The 24,688-nt window shown below is 45.9% G+C and overlaps 1 protein-coding gene and 1 long non-coding RNA gene across 8 annotated transcripts in view; one reads left to right on the top strand and one right to left on the bottom strand.

Moving 5' to 3' along the window:
* Positions 1-24,688, top strand: part of DSCAM (DS cell adhesion molecule) — a 744,988-nt gene that overhangs the window by 570,362 nt on the left and 149,938 nt on the right. The gene's annotated exons all lie outside the window — the stretch shown is intronic.
* On the bottom strand, positions 5,503-11,452 carry LOC146397903 (uncharacterized). Its single transcript, XR_014825218.1, has 3 exons — positions 11,315-11,452; positions 7,717-7,808; positions 5,503-5,638 (listed from the first exon to the last, which is right to left on the bottom strand). It is a non-coding gene; the product is annotated as an uncharacterized LOC146397903 (long non-coding RNA).

Genomic DNA, 24,688 nt, shown 5'->3' with positions numbered 1-24,688 from the left:
CTGGCCATTCAGCAAGATGAAGGCACGAGGCAGTGTGAGCTCCTGGAAAAAACAGTGCAACGTCTGTGAAGCACTAGCACAGCATAGACTCTGTGTCTGAGTGAAAACCTTTGAGATTTGCTGCCGTTCGCTGGGAGGATGGCTCTGTGGCCTGATTTAGCCCCGCAGCACAGCCTCTGGGCTATTAAAAGCAAGCCACTAAGCTCATATTGTGATGTCAAAACAAAATATTTTTTGTGTTTAGAAAGCAAATGTGTTTATTATAAGAGATGCAGACAAATCAGAAAGTAAAAAGGGAATATGCACCACTGTTAACGTATTTACCATCGTTTAGGACATTTTAACATTTATTCCCACATATCGATACATAGATTTGTTTATATACAAAGAGACAAGTCAGGGAGAGAGAAAAAGAGAGCTTCATAAATACCCCTCCTTTTTTTCGTCTGTTTAGGGCTGCACCTGCAGCATACGGAGGTTCCCATGCTAGGGGTCGAATCGGAGCTACAGCTTGGCCTACACCACAGCCACAGCAACTCCAGATCTGAGCCTCGTCTTTGACCTACACCACAGCTCACAGCAGTGCCGGATCCTTAACCCAATGAGTGAGGCCAGGGATCGAACCCATATCCTCATGGATACTAGTTATATTCATTACCTCTGCCACCATGGGAACTCCCATAAATACACTTTTTAAGAACAAAAAATGATTATGCCTTAGAGGCCTTTTCATTGGATTGGTAATCTGTTATTGGCATTGCTGTGGACTGAACCCCCCCCCTTTCGTATGTTGAAATCCTACCCCCTCCATGTTACTGTTTGTGTAGATAGGGCCTTTAATGAGGTAATTAATGTTAAATGAGGTCGTAAGGGTGGCTGCTCCAGTAGGGCTGGTGTCCTTATGAAAAGAGGAAGAGGCAGCAGAAATACACGTGCACAGAGACCAGACCGGTGAGGACCCAGGGAGAAGACGGCCATCTGCAAGCCAAGGGAGACCACGCTTGCAGCCAGCTGATCTCAAAAGTCCAGCCTCCAGGACTGAGAAAATAGATTTGTGGTTTAAGCCTCCTAGTCTCAGGTATATTGTTATGGTAGCCCCAGTGAACTAATCCAGATATTCTGGGACTTTAACTAGACTTCTCCATGTTCTAATGGTGAATAATATTCCATTCTGTGGCCATGCAATTACTAGTTTAAACAATCATGAACATTTATGTTGTGCCTGAAGGTTTCTGTTATAAGCAAGGTTACAAGGAGCACCCTTGCACATAAACTGTGCACACACATCAAATCCATTTTTAGGATAATGTACAAGAATGGAATTGCAGGGTCAGAAAACGTGCTTGTGCTGAATCGTGACACAGGAGCCGAACCGGCTTCCCAAGAGGCAGGGCCCGCTGGCATTCCCAGGCCCAGGACTTGAGAGCCAGTGTTCCCACCGCCCCCCGCCCCCCCAAAACTGGACATGTTCCGCCCTTAACCTGCTCCGCATGCCTAGGCCCAAATGATCATTGAATTTCATAACAGAAGTTGAATATCTTGATATACGATTATTGAAATTTCTATTTCTCCTTTTTAATGAACCTCTGTGCATCCTTTCTCCATTTTTTCCAAGAGGCTTTGTTTCCCTTACTGTTTAAAATTCCTGTTACCACGTGATAGTCCTTGCTCTGTTATAAGTTACAATCTCTTTTCTGATTTGCCATTTTCCTTTTCATTTCGTCTTGCTTAGCTGTTGGCTTGTTTATTGCCATACAGAATTCTTTTTTTTTTTAATTTTAATTTTTATTTTTTTAACAGAATAAAATACATTTAAACACAATTACATTCACACAGATTATTATATCATGGATCTTAAACAGATTAAGTGACTCCCTCTGGAGAAGTGGAATGGAAAATATGCTGAGACAAATAGGAAATTTATTCTATACTTTATCCCATTTTGTATGGCTTTCATCCTTACTATTTAGTATTATCTATTACATTTCAATTTTTCTTTAACAATTAGCATCATATTAAAATTGTTATATTATGCAACTAAAATTTATAAAGAAGAAAGCCTTATATACCATTAAATATTTTATATAGCATAATAAAAAGAATAACTGGTAAGAATAACAAAAATAATATACCCTCTGAAAATAAGTAAAATATAAAATGCATAAATTGGTTAAAAAACAGTGTAACTATATAAATATGTCTTCACAATTTGTTACATCTTATTGATTCTTCAATATAGGCATTACGCCATTCTAGGTGATGTGATAAACAAGACATTATAGACTTTATGGTTATTAATAATACAATTGTAGACCTATATTATTTAATCATACAGTTTCATTATTTAATTATAATTATCATAAACTCTTTGATGCAGAGGAAATCAGAATCAGATCTAAGAAGACTTCAGCATTCCAAGAATGATGTCAAATGACCCCCTTCATGGTGGATTATGCACTTATTTACTATGAGATATGTTTCTTCTTCAGAGATTCCTTGTTTGTGTATCAATTGTAGATTTTTGGTTTGCAGTTATTCTGAAGTTTTGATATAAGAGTCTATATGTATATGAGATTGTTTTAAGTTGTTGTTCTCTTAATTGCAAGTTCATCTCCACTGTCCTGCATTTGTACCCACCTCTTCTCATGATTTCTGATTTTGGTGGCATAATTGTGCATGGATGATTTCATATCTTTACTGTATAGACACCTTTACTGGTGAGACTTGTCATTTGTGGCATTTTTGTTTTCTGTTGCTGTATTTTCTTTTCTGCCTAGATAAGTTCCTTTAGTATTAGTTGTAAGGCTGGATTAGTGGTGCTGAATTCTCTCAGCTTTTGCTTATCTGTGAAGGTTTTGATTTCTCCTTCAAATCTGAATGAGAGCCTTGCTGGGTAAAGTAATCTTGGTTGGAGGTTTTTTCCTCTCATTATGTTAAGTATATCATGCCACTCCCTTCTGGCCTGCAGAGTTTCTGCTGAAAAATCTGCCAATAACCTTATTGAGGTTCCCTTGTATGTTACTTGTTTCTTTTCCCTAGCTGCTTTCAAGATTTTCTCTTTGTCTTTAGTTTTGGTCAGTTTGATTAATATGTCTCAGTGTATTCCTCCTTGGGTTTATTTTATATGGTACTCGTTGTGCTTCCTGGATTTGAGTGAGTGGTTCCTTTCCCATGTGAGGGAAGCTTTCGGCTATTATCTCTTGGAATATTTTTTGTATCTCTTTCTCTCTCTCTTCTCCTTCTGGCACCCCTATAATACGGATGTTGGTGCATTTAACATTGTCCCAGAGTTCTCTGAGACTCTCTTCATTTGTTTTCAATCTTTTTTCTCTTTTCTGTTCTGCATCCATAATTTCCACTAATCTGTCCTCCACCTCACTTATTTGTTCTTCTGCCTCCTGTATTCTGCTGTTAGCTGCTTCTAGTGAGTTTTTTATTTCAGTTATTGTATTTTGCATCTCTTCTTGTTTAAGTTTGATATCTTGTATCTCTTTGGTCAGTGTTTCCTGTAAGTTATCCGTTTTTGCCTCCAGTTTATTTCCAATGTCTTGCATCATCTTCAGCATCAACAATCTAAAGTCTTTTTTCCTGGAGGTTGAGAATCTCCTCATCACTTAGCTGTTTTGGGGGGGGGTTTTCCTTTCTCCCTCATCTGAGTTATAGTCCTCTGTCTTTTCATTTTTATAGGTTTTTGGTGTGGTGACCTTTTTATAGATAATAGGGTTGTAGCCTCTCTTACTTCTGGTGTCTGCCCCCCTTGTGGCTAAAGTCAGTATGGGGGCTTGCTGTAGGCTTCCTGATGGGGGGGTGCTGATGCCTGCCCACTGGTAGGTGGAGCTGATTCTACTCCCTCTGGTGGGTGGGGCTTAGTCTCTGGATGGGATTAGGGGCTGCTGTGTGCCTGAAGGGTCTTTAGGGAGCCTGTTTACTGAGGGGCGGGGCTGTGATCCCACTTGGATTGTTGTTTGCCCTGGGGCTTCTCAGCTGACTAATGGGTGGGGCCAGATTTTCCCCAAATGGCCACCTCCAGAGAAAGGCACAGCTGCTGAATATTCCCGAGAGCTTTGCTTTCAATGTCCTTCCCTCACAACAAGCCACATTCACCCCAGTTTCTCCAGGATGTCCTCCAAGAACTTTGGTCAGGTTTGACCCAGATTCCTATGGAGACCTCGCTTTGCCCTGGGACCCAGTGCACATGAAAGTCTGTGTGCGCCTTTTAAGAATGGGGCCTCTGTTTCCCCAGTCCCATGGAGCTCCTGCCCACAAGCCCCACTGGCCTTCAAGGCCAGATGTTCCAGGGGCTCTTTCTCCCAGTGCCAGATCCCCGCACGTGAGGGTTTGATGTGGAGCTCAGAACTCTCATTCCTGTAGGTGAGTCTCTGTGAACCAGTTAGTTTCCAGTCTGTGGAGCTTCCCACCCAGGAGGTATGGGGTTGTTTATATCGTGAAATCACCCCTCCTACCTCTTGATGTGGCCTCCTCCTTCTCTTCTGGAGTAAGGTAGCTTTTTTATCCAGTCCATTTGGGTGGAGATTGCTCAGTCTTTAGTTGTGAATTTTGTTGTTTTTCGGAGAGAAGTTGAGCTCCAGTCCTTCTATTCTGCCATCTTAATCCTGTCTCTGCCATACAGATTTCTTAAATTGCTATCTGATCAGATCTCTGAAGCTTTACCTCCTAGTTTCTGATTGCATACCTTGCATGATTTTTTTTTCTTTTTCCCCACAGTATTCCCCTACATTTCTTTTGTGAACTTTGTGATTATCAGGGGGAAGCAAGAGTGAAAGGTGTTTGCCACACACTATTTGGAATTAAAAGGAATGGTGTTGGTACTTTTTGATAACAACACATCCAAATCGCTGCATCAGAGCAGGTCAGACGATGTCATTTGGTGCTCGAGTCTCACATTCTTTTCCAGCCAGAGGGGTCGCCAGGTGATCACATCACTGTCTTATGGGCATTGTTAGCCCAGCAACCGCTCAGCCCTTCCCTCCGCCTGCTGGGTCAGATGCTCCGCTGAGCCCCGCCCCCTCTGCCGAGCCCCGCCCCCTCTGCCTCACGCCTGTGTCGGATGGGCCACTGCGCTGGGACAGAGCTGCCCCATCCTCAGGTGTTTCCTCTGAGCAGGTGCCAGAGGGTTGGTTAAAGTTCGCATTCTGTCCCTGTCATTAGGGACTCACCCTCTCAGACGAGGGCATTTCAGTTCTGGCTCATTTGCTGTTCACACACATGCACACAAACACAGGCGTGTTAAAGTCCCAGTTACATGCGGACATCCGCGTTGCTCACTCAGAACCCGATGGATTTTTAGAAAGGGCGACACCCATTGTTACAGCACAGGTTGAAGGTGGAGGCAGAAGTCACAAGCCCTCCCCTTTGGATCCCCAGGGATGTTGGAGAAGGAGACAGGTGCTTCTGCCAGAGCCAAGAAGCCTCTGCAGGGAGCAGCTTCCACGTTAAAGGCAAAAGGTCAGCTGAGGCAAAAGCTCCAGCTCCTGTGGCATGAATCCGCCTCACACGGGCTGCAGAGGGTCACGTGGCACTCCTTCTTCGGGGGAAGCTGCATGTGGTGCCACGAAGCATCGTGACGCCACCTGGCTATTCGAGACAGGCTTCAGTGTTCTCTGTATCTGCTTTGCGTCTGTGAAAGGGGAGGTGCATGGCATAAATATTCATCTATAAAGACCGTGAATTGGGGAGGTCATCAAGGAGATGTTTTTAATTCTGTAACATCGTTTTTGTGGCTGTTTCGCTCCAATCCTGTGCCCTAAGAGACCAAGTCAGGGTGCCTGAATGTGCACTGAATGGCATGAACAAGCAGTGGATAAGGCCGCTGACACACCCCTGCGTGCACTGCTTGGCAGCACTCGTTTCCACTGGAGCTGAGTCCTCCTGGAGGGTTTCTGCCTCATTTAGAGCCGTCAATACCTCAATTAGAGCCTGCTCACCTCCCCTGGGAGGGACAGTTACACATGTCGCTTCCGGAGCCTCTGAAACCTAACCCCCCCAGAGGGCCGCTGGTCGTAAAGTATCTTCTGATTAACGGTGCTATTTGCCAAGAATGCCTTGCTTCTTTCTGCATCTTCCTTTGTAAGATTTCTCAGTGCCACAAGCAGGAGACACAAGAGATGCCACCTGCCAGCCGTGGCAGTGAAAACATCCCTGTCTATGTGCCAGTGAGGATTCACGGACCTTCTGCCTGGATCTGAAGCTCCTAAGCCCATGGCACATAGCAGGGGGAAGCGCTGATTTGAGGCGCCCGTGGGGGTGGGGGTTCATGTGCGTGTGCACGTATGTGTGTGTGCACACGCCTCTGTGGGCATGTGTGTATGCGGGCACTGCCTTAGCCTGGCACTTGCTCTCGAGCTGGGACATGATCCCACCTCTTAGCATCATGAATCCCCTGATTCAGTGAGGAGAATCCCCTCCACTTTGAATTAAGAAAGAAAAGGCAGGGGATCCAGGCTCCCGCGAGGCTGGATTTGCCTGTGCTGATTATCTCTTTTTCTGTCTGCATCTCCACTACCACCCTCTGGACATTGCTTTAGCAAAACTATAAAATAGGCTGAGAGACACCTGAGCACTTTGAAGAGAAAGCTCTTTAAAAAGAAAGAAATAATATATATAATTGTTTATTTATTTACTTATTTATTTTCATATGGCTGCACCCATGGCACATGGAAGTTTCTGGGACAGGGATTGAATCCAGGCCACAGCTGCAGTAACACCAGATCCTTGAACCCACTGCTCAGGGCCCAGGATCCAACCCACGCCTCCACAGCCACCTGAGCCACTGCAGTTGGATTCTTTACCCACTGAAGCTTAGCGGAAACTCCATGTATTTTTTTTTTCTAATAAACATTAATAAAAATGTCCATCACCGTGGCTTTCATACAAAATTTTGGATAAAGAACTTAAGATAATTTAAGTGCTCCAGAGGCTCAGGAATTGTCCCCTGTGCCTCCAGCACACATGTGCGCACACACACACACGTGTGCTCACATACTCACATCTGTGCACCTGAGGGGTGACACATGCACATACATGCACATGCACGCTGGCACTTTGGGAGGAATGCTTCCACGTGCACACAATCACAGGCACCATACCCACACCTACACACACTTCTGTGGATCTGCGGCCATGATCCCTTTGAAAACACCACTCGAAACCCCTTCTTGAAGAGCAAACAGGCTGTCACCCCATTCTTTTCATACCAAGTTACCAGAATTTAGCTTTTTTTCTAAAAAAAAGACCTCTCATTTTCTTTGAACTATGCTGTCAGTTTTCAAGGTGATGCAATGGATATTATTTACCAAATTTATTAATATTTCACTTAGAATCTGCAAAAGTGAAATTTACTCTTAAACCTTTTTTTTTTAATTATTGCTCAGGCTTTATAAAAACCGGGCAAACATGTTTCAGTCTTTAAAATCTCTATGATCCCCTCATTTTAACAGTTTTTGTTTTTCCCTTCTGGTTCTTGCACATATATGTATGTATATGAAAAGCCCTTTGGACCCGGTGCGATGTAAGTCTAGTTGGGAAAACGAGTCATGGATGCAAATATTAGCTGGAGAAAAACCACTAACACTCTAAACCTTGAAGCGTCTACAAAGGGCTTTTCATGTATTTGATCTTTGCAGCTGCTCTTCTCTGAGGGAGGAGGCATCACCATGGTACCCAGGGAGGAGCGGGGCTCAGACCGTAAACACTCACCTAAGTGCACAGCTCGAGAATTGGCAGAGCCAAAAAACGCAGAGGCAGCTCTTCTGATTTCAAATCCTGTTTCCATGCACCCTGGCAGGATGCTAGAGTGAGGGAGAGACGGGAGGGATGATGCAAAGAAAGCTCTAACACAATGGTCCTGGCTCTCAGCATGCCCGAGAATCACCTGGAGCCCTGTTCAGACAGATCACCAGCCCCAGAATCGGCCTTTCTAGCAAGTTCCCAGGTTGCTTCTGCTGCTAGGTCAGGAACCATTCTTGAAGAGCCAGACATGAGCAAATTAATAACAAAAATTGCTGGTAAGACTACACATTCATACAACTATTTTTGAAAGCTGTTTGGCATTGTCTCATAAATTTAAGGATGTATATCCTACTGTTTGTTCCCTAGAGAAATTCAGGGGTAAATGACCATGGTTCATGCGCAGAAACACTGATAGTTGCATTGTTTGCGTTGCCCGCGTTCTGATATCTCCCAAATACATAAACTGTAGATATTCATACAAAAGGGATTCCATGCCAATGGGAACACCTGCAGGCACTATTTATATATAGCAGATAACAATTATAACGTAGAATGAAAGATAGAAGACACAAAATAATACGGCACGATCCTGCGATATATAGAGTTTAAAACAGGCAAGACTTAAACTCAGATTTTTTTATGGATGCACACTCCAGAGGTATGACCGTGTTAAAATTCAGTCTTCACCAACATACAGTTAACCAATAGGCATATGAAAAGATGCTCAGTATCACTAATAATTAGAGAAACACAAGTCAAAACTACAATGATGTACCTCCTCATACCAGTCAGAATATCCATTATTTAAAAAAAATCTATGGCATTCCTGTTGTGGCCCAGCAGAAATGAATCTGACTAGTATCCATGAGGATGCGGGTTTGATCCCTGGTCTTGCTCAGTGGGTAAAGGATCCGGCATTTCCATGCACTGTGGTGTAGGTCACAGATGCAGCTCAGATCTGGCGTTGCTGCAGTTGTGTCGTAGGCCGGCAGATACAGCTCTGATTCAACCTTTAGCCTGGGAATTTCCATATGCCATGGGCAAGTCCCTAAAAGGACAAAAAAATAAAATAAAAATAAAAATCTATAAATAAAAAATGCTGGAGAAAGTGTGACAAAAGAAAGCCCTCCTACACTGATAGTGGGAATGTATATTGTAGCCACTAGGCCAAACAGTATAGAGGCGCCTCAAAAAACTCAAAATAGAGTTACGATATGATCTAGCAATCCCACTGCTGGGCATATGTATGAAGAAAACTGTAATTTGAAAAGATGCATGCACCCCTATATGCATAGCAGCACTAGTCACAATAGCCAAGACATGAAACAACCTAAATGTCCATCAACAGAGGAATGGATAGAGAAGATGTGGCACATACACACAATGGAAAACCACTCAGCCATGAAAAAGAGTGAAATAATGCCACTTGCGGCAACATGGATGGACATGGAGATCACACTAAGTGAAGTGAGCCAAAGACAAATGCCATCATATGTCACTTACACGTGACACAAATGAACTTACCTGTGAGACAGAAATAGACTCACAGATAGAGAGAACAAATTGTCATTGCTAGGGGGGCGGGAGTGGGGGAGGGAAAGACTGGGAGACTTTGATTAGCAGGTACAAACTATTCTGTAGAGGATGAGTAAAGCACAGTGTCCTACTGTGCAGCACAGGGAACTACATGCAATGTCCTGGGATAAACCGTAGTGGAAAGCACTGTGGAAGAGAATGTATGTATATGGATAACTGAGTCACTCTGCTATACAGCAGAAATGAATACAACATTGTAAATCAACTATAGTTCAAAATTACATTTTAAAGAAATTCAGACTTCACGACTTACTGTGTAACCTGGAATGGATCATTCTGTCTGTGCCTCAACCTCGGTGGTCATAAAATCTGGATAATAATAGTGCCTACCTCGTAGAGTTGTAAAGATTAAAAGCTAACAAAATGATTGACATAGGAGTTAATACATGTTAGATCTCGCTATTGTCATCATTATCATGTCAGGTGTCTCTAAACGGACTTTCTGTGTCCTTGATACAAGCATAGACAAAAGATAAAGACAGGCAGTGAATGCTAACAACCTTAAAAGGAGAAATCAACAGTAACACAGTAATAGTGGGGGACTTTAACACCCCACTTACAGCAATGGACAGATCATCCAGACAGAAAATCAATAAGGAAACACAGCCCCTGAATGAAGCATTGGACCAGATGGACTTAACAGATATTTATAGGACATTCCATCCAAAAGCAATAGAATACACATTCTTCTCAAGTGCACATGGAACATTCTCTAAGATTGACCACATCCTGGGCTACAAATCAAGCCTCAGTAACTTTAAGAAAATTGAAATTATATCAAACATCTTTTCCAACTGCAACGCTATACAACTGGAAATCAACAACAAGAAAAAAAACTGCAAAAAACATGAACACATGGAGACTAAACAACGTGCTAGTAAACAACCAGTGGATCACTGAAGAAATCAGAGAAGAAATTAAATAATACCTGGAAGCAAATGACTATGAAGATATGACACTCCAAAACCTATGGGATGCAGCAAAAGCCGTTCTAAGAGGAAAGCTTATAGCAATACAAGCCACCTCATGAAACAAGGAAAATCTCAAACGAGCTAACTTTACATCTAAAGCTAAAGAGAGAAGAACAGTCAAGACCTAAAGTTCATAGAAGGAAATAAATCATAAAGATGGAGCAGAAATCAATGAGATAGAAATGAAAAAAACCACAGAAAAGATCAAAGACATGCTGTGAAAATAAATGATAATCCAGTTAAATAAGCCAAAGGTAACCACACCCAGCCTACCAGATTAACCAAAGCTCGTGCATACTCTCTGCAAGCATGGGGAACATCAGCGGCAAAAAGACAAGAGTTCTGGGGAATGAAGGCTGACACAGGATAAAGCCTGAGTGGTCAAAGTGGCATCGAAAATTTCAAAATGTGGTGGCTGGAATTCCTGTTGTGGCTCAGCAGGTTAAGAATCCAACGTCTTATCCTCGAGGATGTGATTCAATCCCTGGCCTCCTTCAGCGGGTTAAGGATCCAGCATTGCTGTGAGCTGTGGTGTGGGTCACAGACACAACTCGGATCTGATGTTGCTGTGGCTGTGGTGTAGACAGGCAGCTGCAGCTCTGATTCAACCCCTAGCCCAGGAACGTCTGTATGCTGCAGGTGCAGCCATAAAAAGAAAAACTAAAATACATAAAAATACAGTGGGGATTTCAGGGGCACAATGCAGGAGCCAAGGTGTGGCCCTCGGCCCTTCTTGGGTAAGAGTCTTCCCATGGGTGAAGACCCAGATGCCCTGAAGAAGGAGGTGGTAGGTCGTGAGCACTGCTGCCAGAAGACAGGGCCCTGAACCCGGGGAGCCCTGGCCGATACTCCATGCAACTGCTATCAACCCAGTGAGGCCCAGGCCACCACCCAGTATTAAGGGGATGACAGTTTGTCTTCCTTCTGTTTGCTTCTCCATGAAAAACCACTCTATGTAAAGTGCTTGCTTAAAAGTTAGGATGTGGCTTTGAACTCACCTTTCTGTGTAGTCATCTGTAAGCCCTTGAAACCACTGGTCCTGTTTCCATGGAAACCGCTTGCTTTGCAGGAACCATGTCCGAATACCTTAGAGGGGGAAGGCTTGACTGGGAAAGGATATGCTTCCTCAGGCCCTGGTGACACTTTGGCCGTGTTTCCTCTAGTAGGTGGTGAGAGAGAGAGAGTGAGCTCCAGTGTCCAGGATGGAAGCACAGCCTTTTATAACCTCATCTCAGCAGCGTGCCACCGTCTCTGCCCTGGTCTGTTGGCGGTGCAGACCAGCAACTCTGGTGCCCTGTGGGAGGGGCTGTAGGGGGGTTTCCACACCAGAATTTGAGGCTTGCTGGGGTCAGCTTGAGGCTGGCTGGCAAGTGGCCGACTATTATTTTTTTCTGATTAATATTCTGGACCTCACTTAACTTTTCATCATGACATGGTTTCCTTTCTTACAATTTTTCTTTCATTTTGACCATCACTGTTGGCAGAAAATCAAAGCCTGCTGAATTTTTTATTCTACCTAATGATCAGGAAGTTTCCTCATGGGGAAAACTGTAGCATCTATGCCCATGATCAGACAGGACCAAAAAAAAAAAAAAAAAAAGAAGAAGAAGAAGAAGGAAGAAATGACTGCCTCATCTCCATTCGAATTAGAGAGAAATAACCATTTCTAATATCTTTTGGTTAATATTTATACTTGCCATGCAAAAAAAAAAATCCGCTTTCTTCCAATGATGTGGCTTGACGCAAGTTCAGAGTGAATGTGGTCTGAACCCTGATGCCCTCTTATCTTCCTCCTGATGCATTTAATCACGTCGCCAGGTCCCGGCAGAGCCGCCGGGGAGTGGAGATGTGGTCGATCTTGTTACAGGCAAACATCAAACACAGTCCACGGTAGCCTGGAAACGCGGATTTGATGAATGGTTATAATCAAAGGAACTTCATTATGTAAGCATAATAACCCAGCCGAGGAGATATTTTAGTATGTGCTAAGAACTTATTAATTCCTGGCCGGAGAAATCATTTTCTTTATGGGGATTAGAGCTGCCCAGTAGGCAGCCTCCCTTGCTGAAACTTTTAGGAGCAGCATGTATTTGGACAGGAGGGATTTCTGACTCTGCCGCAGCGACAACAGCGCGCTGTGTTTCTGCGGGGCCTTTCTGGTGCCACCCTGTGGGTTCCTTGAACGTAACCTCATCCGCCCTCATCGCAGCCCCAAGAGGCTGGAGGTCCCATTGTTCTTCCAGATGAGGCACCAGAGAGGCAGCGGGGAGGCAGGGATGCCAGACCAGGAAAAAGCCACTCTGCCTTTGCAGGTTGAGAAGAAGCAGGCACAGAACTGCAAACCATTTTCTCTAGCAAAGGGCTGCAGGTATTTTCAAGAACAATGCTTTGTGCACCCGTGACCACAGCAGCCTTATCACTGTAGCCAAAAGGCGAAAGCAACCCAAGGTCTGTGAAGGATGGGTGGATAACCCAAACATTCTACCTACTCAGAGCCGAGTATTGTCCAGGCTTAAAAAGGAAGGAAGCTCTGTCATTTCTATTTGACAGCGTGAGTGAACCTTGTACACATTACGCTCAGTGAAACAAGCCTGTCACACATGGCAAATACTGTATGATTCCACTGAAAATGCATTTCTGAAACAGAAAGTAGGAGGGTGGGTGCCCAGGGCTGGGGAGCAGCGAAGGGGAGCTATTGCTTAACGGGGACGGAGATGCAGTTGAGACAGATGAGCAAGTTCTGGAGACGGACGGCGGAAAAGGCTTACAACGGTGTGAAGGCACGTAAGGCACCGAACTTGTGGTTAAATGATCCATTTTATCTTGTGCATATTTTACTACAATTTTTTGAGAAGGAGAAGAATGCTGAGGAGCACATGTGTTTGCTGTGACTGGGAAATGGGACAGTGGCTTCCTCAGTGGTCCCCAGGTGCCCTAAGGATAGGAACCACAGTGACAGGGAGAGATGGCCTTGGCGAGTTGCGCTGGATCTGAAAGGGACTGAACCAGGCTATCCTGACAGGCGTGTTGTCTAGTTGGGGTGTACCTAGGATGCTCGGCATTTCCTTCTGTCTCTTACTCAGTGATCTTTTCAGCAGAGCTAAGGAAAGAGAAAGGAAATAAAACTGTATCAGGATCAGTTATGTGTCATGGATAGTCATTACAACAGCAGTAAAGGAGTTCCCATTGCAGCTCAGAGGGTTAAGGACCCAATACAGTATCTGTGAATATGCAGGTTTGATCCCTGGCCTCCCTCAGTGGGTAAAGCATCCAGCAAACACGAGCTGCCACGTAGGTCATGGACACGGCTCAGATCCAGTGTTGCTGTGGCTGTGGGGCAGGCCGGCAGCTGCAACTCCAATTTGACCCCTCGCCTGGGAGCTTCCATATGCCGCAGGTGCGGCCACAAAAACAAACAAAAAACGGGGGAAAAAAGAGTTTGGAAATGATCATTAATATCAATTATTTATTAATACAATGTTTGACTTTTCTCCGCATCCGCGTGTTGAACCATCAATGTGTGCATCATTTGTGGCTGATTCCCTGTCCAAACATAGAGCGATGTGCTGTTCCTATTCGCAGGGTTCACGGTTACGAATAAGGTCGGTTGTTGCTCTTAGGTAAACTCACCACCTCTCAGTGCCTCTGGCATGATGGGAACACCCTTTAAAATCATTCAGGCAGTGACCTACCCTCCTACATAGTGTCCTGGTAAATTCTGGTACATGTTAAGCAGCTAGCTGTTAAGGGTGGAGGGAGGGAAGAAAGCCCTGATTCTTGGTGTTGGCCCATTTCAGTGGTGTAAATTCTCCCCCATCCCCCACTTCCAACTGCAGACTAAAGAGCTGACGTCACTGGACTGCAGAGTGATCTCCCTGGCAGGTGGCAGCAGCTCCGCTTCACCGCTGCATCTTTATGCTGCAAGAAAGTAGGTCAGATGAGCCTCCCTTATGTCGTGAGAATGCAGCTTTGCTGAACATTAAGGTGCTCTTAGGTGCTAGCCGGTTTGCGAAGGAAATTTATAAACCAATATACAACAAAGTAAAATCACACTCTCCGTAACGGGCACATTTGCAGGGGCACACAGTCTTTGAACAAAACCCTCCTGGTCTGAATTGCCTTAGCTCCCGCAGGCTGGGCTGCCGGCCTCCCCCAGATGCCAGTCCTGTTACATTGTCGCATCCATCCTTTCGTTATGCTTCAGAGATCCCTGCAGAAAGCACTGTTCCACTGACATGCTGTCATCTCTCAGCATCCGTGACCTTGACAAGTGAAAGGTCGTCCTTCAAACATTAGCGTTGCAAAGAGCCCCAATAATGATCCCTTTCAAAGAAATTCTTTTGACCATTTCTTTAAAGGGCTGAAAATACTTGGGTGGAACAGGCTGTGGGCTTGTCAGGCTATTTCTATTCACCAGAGCTAAAATACCCATTTGGTGAGACGCTCCTGCAAAGGACAAAGATGAGGAAAAAGAGAAGCCCTTTTTTTTTCAGAGTGAGATGGGCAGCGGTAAACCAGAAGTCCCTGGTTTAGTCGAGGCACTTCTCCCACATAGAGTGCAATAAAGCTTTGCGTTCCTAAGAAAAGGAAAGGGCAGATGACAAGCAAGCCCTCCAAGCCCAGCTGCATCCTTTTCAGAGCCCAACACTGTGTTCTAGTCGGATGTGATAGGAAATTACCTCCCAGGCAAGCACCGACCTCCTCAATGCATTTGCCCCCACATAGCGGCCCTTGAGGTAGGACAGAAACCCTTATTCCAGAATTGGTGCACTCTCATTAGCACATAAAGAACCGAGAAAAGTAACATAGCCCAGACTGGGGAAGCCATCACCCTTGCCAGGTCCCCACAGGAAATCTGTATCTTTTCCTACTCTGCCGCTTTACAGATTTATTTTCTTTTTGGCAAATGCTGCACAGCAAGGAAGCCTCTGTGTGGCCTGTAGACACCCATGGCCCCAGGAGGCCTTACATGGACTGGTTTCCAGAGCACAGCTTTGCCACCAGAGTTTAATCTCTGCTCAGCACAGGGGGCTGCAGGAATTGGCTTTTTATGAGGGCCCAGGGAACCCCGTTCCAAAGCTAAATTGTCTGTGGGTTTCATGCTCCCCCCTTTGAAAGGAAGAATGAGAAGTAAACATTTTCTTCTGTGTGGACCTACAACAGATTTATTCACAGTTTTGCGATTGAAATCACTTTGGGTGGCTTTGGGATCTTTAATTGTCACCACATAGCCCTCAGCCTTTTGGGAAAAAAAAAATCTTGGTTAATGGATTTGGGGCCAAACTGAAGATGACTTTAGTAAAGACACGTCATGAAGAAGATGTGCCCAAAGGCCTGAGGGGACCACGGCCCCCAATTCAAAGCCCGCATTCACGTCCATGCCTCATCTGCAGACTCCTCCTCTCCTGGGGCGCGAAGAAATCCCTGCCGTCAGACACACGGATTCGCTGTGGATCTGTGCTCATGTAACTACACTGAGGATTGGCTTCTTTTATCCTCTCAGCAATCCTCACCATTCTTTGACAAAGAAAAAAAAGCCTGAAGCACAGAGTGCTTAAGTGACTGTCTAGGGCTACACAGATTCCGATTCAGGCCACTACCGTGTTATACGACGGGCTGATGACAGTTCAGCCCAACAGCGAGTATGCAGCCGGGGGTTGCTTTGGAAACCATATACCTCGTCTGTCTTCTCTGCAGAGCCATCCAATAGAAATTGCTTTTTCAATATAGAACATATGTCGTGTTTTCTCATACAGTCTAGACCTATGATGACGGTCAGCTCAGAACTATTCTCTGTCTCCTCATATAGAAAAATCCAAAATACTAATGGATTAAAAAATAGTTTAATTCCCTGTTTCGTAAACTTTTTTCTGGAGTGAGGCAGACCAGATTCGGGATGACAGCTTCAGGGTGTTGTCGGAGACCCAAGTCCTCATGATCCAAGACGGCTGCAGGTGCTCCAGCTGTCAGGTCCTGATTCCAGACTCGACAGGAGGAGGTAGAGGGGGTCTAGAGGGATTCCAACCAGCTGAGCATGCCTTCCAGAAGTTTTAGATGTATCATTACCTTGAGTGTCATCGTATGGCAACCCCTGATTGTAAGAAAGCCACTTAAATATATGATTTTATTCATAGTGTCTTCTGTTAAAAAACGTGGAAAGAAAAAGGAAAAAAAATGGACTTGGGGAGGCAACTAGAACTCTCTGTTTAAGGTCAATTGTTCACACCTACGGTTACGAGTTTACGAGGGCCCCCAAAATAGTACCCTGTAGTTCAGAATCAAGCTAAGGGTAGATGTGGAGTAAGGTAGTTTGATATGAGCCTCTAGAGAATGTGGGCTTGCAAATCCCACAGCCTCGAATTAGGGAGACTTACCCGCCCAGCCCGTGACACGTTCAGAAGCATGCAGACCCCTCTCACTCAGACCAGTCTCCTCTCGTTATGGGAAGTGTGCAGATCAGACCCGAGCCCTCTGCCAGCAGATAACCCCAAGGGACTGAACCTCACTGGTGGGTTCCTCCCCCACTGCCCCGCCCCTCAGGAGAGAGGTCAGGAGTGCTGTTCGGGAGAAGGTCCCTCCACATGGAAGCACAAGAAGTGGGGGGCATGTCTCCCAACAATGACCTGCCTGTTTTGGCAGCTGGGATCTCCCTTCCCTTATGATATTCCTAGTACTTGTATTTCTAGTCGGCAAATTCTTCTGCATATGCCCAGTGGTGTGTTAGTAAACCTGTTAACATCCGGATCTCAGCAAAGTGTATCAATACTCATAGTATCTATCGTATTCAGTGTCATCGATTCCGTATGGCCTATTCATTCTCAACATACGTTCCTTGCTTTCCAATGTACTTTGGAGTCTGTGCCCGCCCCCCATTCCACCCTACAGCTGTACCTGGTGAACCAGTGTTGTTCCGGCATGAAGTGTGGTTGGTACATTTGTTTATGGCAACAAGATGGAAGTGAAACAGCAGAGACTGATGCAGGAATTTCCTTCCTTTGTCAGTGGTGAGTGACTCCTGTGCTGAATCAGATGCGTCATACTTCTTTGCCGAACCTTTCATACTGGAAGAATCTTTTCTCAATATTTAGGGCTATGTATGATGGAACAGCTTTGGACGTTCAGTCTTCATTATCAGTTTTTTTTCCTACCTCTTTCTTAAATCCAGGCAACCAATCAAACAATAAACCAAGCCCTGACATGTAGCATCTACAGACTTGAGTGTGCGCTGACTCATGAATTTCTAAGTTCCACCACGTCCTCGTATGTCCATTTCACTCAAATCCATCTGTCTTAGATCCCAGACAAGCCAGTCCAGGACCTCAAATTTTGTAGCCCTGGGCACTTCTGATGGGATCCCTCCTTCCATTGCATTTAGGAGACAGAAGCCAGCATCACACATCTCCCTACTTGTGCATCTTGGCTCCACCCACTCACCCCAGATGTGCCCACATCCCAGTGTGAGTTCACATGAGCCCCACAATCATCACAACCCCACGGAGGCAAAGCAGCGAGCATCCCCCTGATTTAAACTCAAAACTTGGAAAACAGTATGGAAATTTCTCAAAAAACTAAAAGGAGAACTACCATATGACCCAGCAATTCCACCCCTGGGACTAGAGCTGAAAAGACACAAAAACACTCCTTCAAAAAGGTACCTGCATCCCAGTGTTCAGAGCAGCAGTTTACAATAGCCAAGGTATGGAGGCAACCTAAGGGCCCACCAGCAGATGAATGGATAAAGAAGACCTGGTCCAGGGAGTTCCCGTCGTGGTGCAGTGGTTAACGAATCCGACTAGGAACCATGAGGTTGCGGGTTCGGTCCCTGCCCTTGCTCAGTGGTTAGTGAGCTGTGGTGTAGGTTGCAGACGCGGCTCGGATCCCGCGTTGCTGTGGCTCTGGCGTAGGCCGGTGGCTACAGCTCCGATTCAACCCCTAGCCTGGGAACCTCCATATGCCGCGGGAGCGGCCCAAGAAATAGCAACAACAACAATAACAACAACAACAACAACAAAAAAAGACAAAAAAAAAGAAGACCTGGTTCATATATACAATGAAATACTACTTAGTCATGAAAGGAGTGAAATTTTGCCATTTGCAACCACATGGATGGGCTTGGTGGGCACTATTCTAAAAAGAAGTAAGTCAGAGAAAGACAAATACTGTATGATATCACCTATATGTGGAGCCTGAAAAATACAACAAACTGGTGAACAAAACAAAAAAGAAACAGACTCCCCGATATGGAGAAGAAACTAGAGGTTACCAGTCGGGAGAGGGAAGTGGGAGGGAAGTGGGGAAAAGGTTATTATGGGATTATGTGAAATCATGCCTGTGAAGCTTTTGAAAATTGTAAGCACTATAGAATTGAAAGACTCTTTCATTCGATATAAACAAAACAAAGAAAACCTCCAACCTAAACATGGACATGCGTCCAAATGAAAATAAGTGTTTCTCACCTGGGTGTCGTCCTCAGCCACGGGTTGTCCATTATAGGCCAGACACAAGAGAAAGGCTCCTGTTTCTGCATATTTTTACTTCCTCATTTTCTTCCACGTTTTTGGCCCTCAGTTCTATCCAAGGAATCTTACTATAGAAAATCAGTTCCTATCTTTAAAAGACTAAGTGGTTGTTGAGCTCTATGTGTTGTCTGTATATTTTGGAGATTAGGCTCTTGTTGGTTGCATTGTATGCAAGGATTTGCTCCCATTCCATGGGTGTCTTTTCGTTTTTGTGATGGTTTCCTTTGCTGTACAAAAGCTTTTCAGTTTAATTAGGTCCCGTTGACTTATATTTGTTTTTATTGTCATTATTAAGAAGATACGAGACATATATTCAATGGACTACTACTCAGCTATAAAAAAATCATGCCATTTGTAGCAACATGGATGGATTTAGAGATTCTCATACTAAGTGAAGTAAACCAGAAAGCACCAAATGATACCACTTATATGTAGAATATAAACTATGGCACAAATGAATCTATCTGCAGAACAGAAACAGACTCACAGAGAATAGACTTGTGGGTGCTAAGAGGGAGGGAGAGGGAGGGAGATGGATGAGGAGTTTGGGGTTAGTAGATGCAAACCATCACATTTAGAATAGATAAGCAGTGAGGTCCTACTGTAGCACAGGGAACTCTATCCAGTCTCTTGGGATGGACCAGGATGGAAGATAATATGAAAAAACGAATGGTTATATATATGTGACTGGGTCACTTTGTCCTGCAGCAGAAATTGACACAACAGTATAAATCAACAATACTGTAATAAAAAAAAAAAGATTAAGTAGTTGTGGAGCAAAAGAAAGCATCCTGAAATATTCTCAAATAATTTGCCTCCTTACAACATAATTTTTTGAAAAAAAATTAAAAAGTCAACTCTATTTTAAATTTATAAATAATTGCACAGTATATACAAATATGAAGTTTGCCATTTTCATGGATAAGGACTTTCCCCCGACTCACATTACTGTGCGTTCCCATGTACATGCTGGGAGCTGGGGGCGCCCACTGCCAAGGACGTTCTAGCAAGGGCAGTGGACGCCCAGCACTGTCATTGTAAGAGCTGTCCCTCATCCTTTGTCCAAATCCCTGCCGAGGAAGTGACACCACCACCTTCCTTTCCAGGAAGACATCCAAGGATGCTTGTCGAGGGAAGCCGAGTTCATGGGCACATGAGTAAACCGTCCAGAGCACTGGCTTCTCCTGCCCTATTGACACGCAGAATGGTTTTTATTAGCCATTTTGGAACGAGACCTTCTCACCTAGTTTACATGGTTTTAGACGAACCACACGCCTAAAGCCAGCTTAACATTTTCTGACTGGTTGAGGAGCATCATTGAAAAATGCCCAGAGTGGCCCTGGTGCCCTCAGGGCTGAGATGTGTGTGGGGTGAGGGAGGCGGGACCCCGGGTTCCCTGGAGGAGCCGAGTGGCCCCGTATCACTGTCGGTCTGAGGTTCCTGCCAGCTCAGAGCTGGCCAGCGCCCCGCTGACATCAGCTCTTTGGTTGGTGGTCCCACCCCCTGCAGCCTGCCACTCTCTGCAAGAGTGGGCTTCAGTCTGCTGTAGACAGGAAAGTAATTTAACCACAGTCATGTTTTCTTCTTGTATAAACGTTAAACAGAGAGCGTGGAGCTTTCTTTTGCTGCTAAAATGCTTGCATTTTTACAGTTATTTTGGGGTTATTTGGGGATTCTTAGCCACCACTTATGATTGCCTCATCTTTCTCATAAATATATTCCCTGTGGTTGAGGTTTACTGAAATGATACCACTTATAGAAAAGTGTCTCTCCATGTTCAAAGAAAAACGGAGAAGGAGACATATCAGAAGAACCTCTCCCCATCACCATGTGGTCCCTGGCATCACGGTGCACTGAGCAGGCTGGGCTCACATCCAGGATGCCAGGCGACACGGCAGGTGTGCCCCACGGCCCAGACACAGGTATCCCATGCTCCTGTCCAAGTCCCTGCTTGGTCAAGGTGTGAGCTTTCTCTTTCAGCTCTCCATCCACCCTCGAGATGTCCAGGTCCCACGCGCCTTGTTCTAAAGGGTTGATAGCATCCAGAGCTGCTTGATGATGGCTGATGCAAAGTTAAATGCAGGAGGAGTAGCCACACTTGGGAGGGAGATGGGGCAGAGTGGTCCACTCCCCTCCCTGCTTCCCTTAGAGCTTCACCCTGGCCTCCTCTGCTGCAGAAGCCTCTCTTGGAGAGGGCACCATGCCTCCCTCGGGCCCTCCCAGTGGTGTGCTTACCAGCCTCCTCTCTGCTGGGGGCCCCACCGTTGGTGGCTACCTGGACCAGTCCATGGCACTTTTACCTGAGGCCATTGAATTCCTAGGGCTTTAGACCCTGCCCTCAGTGAGGAGGGGAGCGAGGAAAGGGACCAGTATCGCAGGGTCACAGCCCAGCAGACTCTAATCATGTTGCTGCACAGGAAACCTACCTTTAAGATCTCATAGGAGGAAAAGCTTGGGTCCCGTGTTTGCTTCCAACTAAGGTGGCACATGTCACCTCTTGTGGAACCTTCCTCACCCCCCTCAGCTCCCTGTAGTGGAAACACCATGGCAGACCCAGAGTTTCCACAGCCAGGAAGCATCAAACTGGAGCAAGATGCCAGCTGGTCTTCCTGCAGCTTTATCCCGTCCCTCCTCTTGGAGTCCCCCCATCATGTACTTGAAAGGGAACATTCCCTCTGTGCTCAACTTTCTTATGCAGAGATTGCAAATAGCGGTGCCACTTGGGAAAATGGCGTGGCTGTTTCCCAAAATGTTAAACATAGAATTGCCCTGTGACCCAGTAGTTACTCTCCTAGCAACCTACCTGGGAAAATAAAAATTTAAGTCTGCACAACAAACTGTACACAAAAGTTTGTGGTGGCCTTATTCATAATATCCACAAAGTGGAAACTCTTCCAAAGTATATCGACGGGTAAATGAATAAACAGTGTATCCATGTAATGGAATACTACTCAGCCATGAAAAGGGAAAGTACTGATATGCACTGTGGTACGGCCGAACCTTGAAAGCAGGCACAGTGAGAAAAATCCAGAAAACTAGACACAAAAATGTCTTTACTGTTGGATCCTATTTATAGGAAATGTCTCAGAAAGGTAACTCTGGAGGGATGGAACGTCCATTCATGGTTGCTTAGGACCGGGGTGGGAAAGGAAAGTGACCCTAAATGGACAGGAGGACTCTTTGGGGGTTAATGTAAATGCTCTAAAATTTGGTACGGCAATGGTTACACAACCCTATATGCTTTCATTGGGTTGTGTGTGTGAGTGTGTGTGTGTGATAATGTAAATGTATACTTGTTTGTGTTGAATAGTACCCCTCACAATTCATGTCCACTGGGAACCTCAGAATATTACCTCATGTGGAAATAGGGTCTTTGCAGATGCACTTAGTTAGGATGACGTCATCCTGAACAAAGACGGGTCTTTAATCCATGACCACTCTCGTCCTAAGAAATCCACGTGAAGACCCAGAGAAACACTGGAAGGAAGAGCCCCACGTGAAGACGAGGGCAGGGGTTGCAGGGATGCAGCCGGGAGGGCCAAGGAACGCCCAGGGCCCCCAGAAGCTGGGAGAGGCGAGGAAAGAGTCTTCTTGGGACCCTTTGGAGGGAGCGTGGTCCTCACGTCCCCTTCGCAGTGGACCAGCCTCCAGGACTATGAGAAAAGACATTCCTGTTGCAGGCCACCCAGCCCGGGGTTATGCGCTGCAGCCGCCCTGGGAAACGGAGAGCTACTAACCCCCACTCAGGTGTGCGCTCAACACAGGTGGACTTTCTGGTATGTTAAGGACACCTCTGCAAAGCTGTTAATAAAATTTAAACATTTTTGAAGAGGCAAGAAGAGGAGTTCCTGTTGTGGCTCAGTGGTAATGAACCCGACTAGTATCCATGAGGATGTGGGTTCGTTCTCTGGATTAAAGGATCCAGCGTTGCTGTGAGCTGCAGTGTCACAGATGCAGCTTGGATCCCGCACTGCTGCGGCTGTGGTGTAGGCCGGCAGATGCTGCTCTGATTCAACCCCTAGATGGGAACTTCCCCTAAAAACTAAAGAAAAAAGAAAAAGCAAGAGGAAAGGAGTGACGAGGACCAAAGTTGGGATTGGTGGAGCCGGTTCTGGGGTTTCTCAGCTACGCAGGAAGAGGGGTGCTCCATGGTCGTAGGCGACTCTTTGACACACGGAGCTCACAGGGCTTCTTTTCCATGGTTCTCAGTCTGTCTGCTGCACATCCTATTGTCACCGCCACGTGCCCACTGACGATGGAGAAACTTCAGGGTGCAGGGTCTTCCATGAGGCTCCAGGCTGCAAAACCAGTAGATCTCTGCTGGTGGTGGCCCATCTCAGGGCGCTCTGGGCAGCCGTGAGGAAGACCTGTCGTGGTGTGTGCCAGACCCTGTGACCATGTGCCCAGGGAGAGGGCATGGAGGGCTCTGAGGGGGCCACAAAGACACAGTGTGAGCACAACCTTGGAAATGAGGGAGGGTCTTTCTTCCTGTGATTGGGAAAGTGGGGCGAAAAAGCCGGTGGAAAATAGCGATGTTTTAGGTCTTTTTCAAATCTTCCTGGTTGTTTTTGAATCATCTTGTTCCTTTCTTGCATCTTAAAAATAGCTGTAAACATTTTGTGTGTAATTATTTTAGGGGCTGTGTCTAGCGATTCTAGCATCTGAAGTCCTTGGGGTGGGAGGCTGGTTTCTGGGGAGGGTGGATTGTTTCCCTTGGGTTTCAGACTTTGGTTTGGGGAGCTCGTGGTTAGCAGAGGTTCATCTGGGAGGATCCCAGGGGGCCCTGGACGGAGGGCACGTCCTTCTCGAGTGTGTTTGTGTTTGCTTTTGCTGGATTCCCCAGGCCCAGTGCCAAACTAGAACCACCACTGCATTATTCCTCTCATATGACTCGACTCCAAACCAAGGCAGAGTCAGACCTGCTACAGATTCTCAGGGGAGACCCTTTCTCCTTCATTCACGACACACAGCCAAGGCAGTGTGCGTCTCCCTTTGCTGTTGTGGGGTCTTATTGATGGATAGAGTTTTGGTGATAGGACTGGCTCTAAACCTAGAGGCCTTTGAGGACCTGGTTTGAAGGTTTCACTTTCAACTCCTGCCTTTCAGGTGGTCAGAGCCCCAGCATCCTCATACCTGAGGCCTTTCAGCGCCCACCTGTGTCCCTGGCTCCCAGGGCTCCCCTCACTTTCTTATAAGCTTAGCAACCATTTGAGAGGTGCTTGTTACACACTGTCCAGCCTTTTTAGGGGGTCGGGGGGATGGGACTGGGGCCTTGTGTCACCTGGCATGTGGCCCAGAGTGGGTGTCTAGAGATGAATTTGCAAGCAGAGAAGGAGAACTTGAGAAGTTTCACAGATAAGGGTTCCGGTTCCCTCAATGCGTTGGGAGATTTCCCTGCCAGAAGCTATGGGTCGGGGGTCTGCGGTCCGGTGCCAGCTGTGGGGAGGATCCCAGGGGGCCTGGAGTGTCTAGAGTAACTTCTCGGGTTGGTTACAGCCCCCAGGGCTCCCCCTCAGTGGGCCTGACAAGGTGTCCTTCCCAGGGTTGGAAACGTGGTTCGAAATGTAGGTGATTACAGGAGTTCCCGCTGCAGCTCAGTGGGTTAAGAACTGGACATAGCATCTGTGAGGATGGGAGTTTGATCCCTGGCCTCCCTCAGGGCGTTAAGGATCTGGCGTTGCTGTGGCTGTGGCGTAGGCCGGCAGCTGCAGCTCTGATGCAGCCGCTAGCCTGGGAACCTCCATATGCCACAGGCGCAGCCCTAAAAAGTAAAAGACATTTAAAAAAGAGGAAACGAAATGCAGGTGTTTACAGAAGGGGGTGTGTAAGTCTCAGTGGAAGCCCTGCTGGAGT

The sequence above is a fragment of the Sus scrofa genome, chromosome 13 (assembly GCF_054392235.1).
Source record: "Sus scrofa isolate SSC_HxYL_T2T_F1_AM1 chromosome 13, Sscrofa_HxYL_maternal_Yorkshire_Landrace_v2.0, whole genome shotgun sequence".
Taxonomy (NCBI): Eukaryota; Metazoa; Chordata; class Mammalia; order Artiodactyla; family Suidae; genus Sus; species Sus scrofa.
This window is presented reverse-complemented; position numbering and strand designations above follow the sequence as displayed.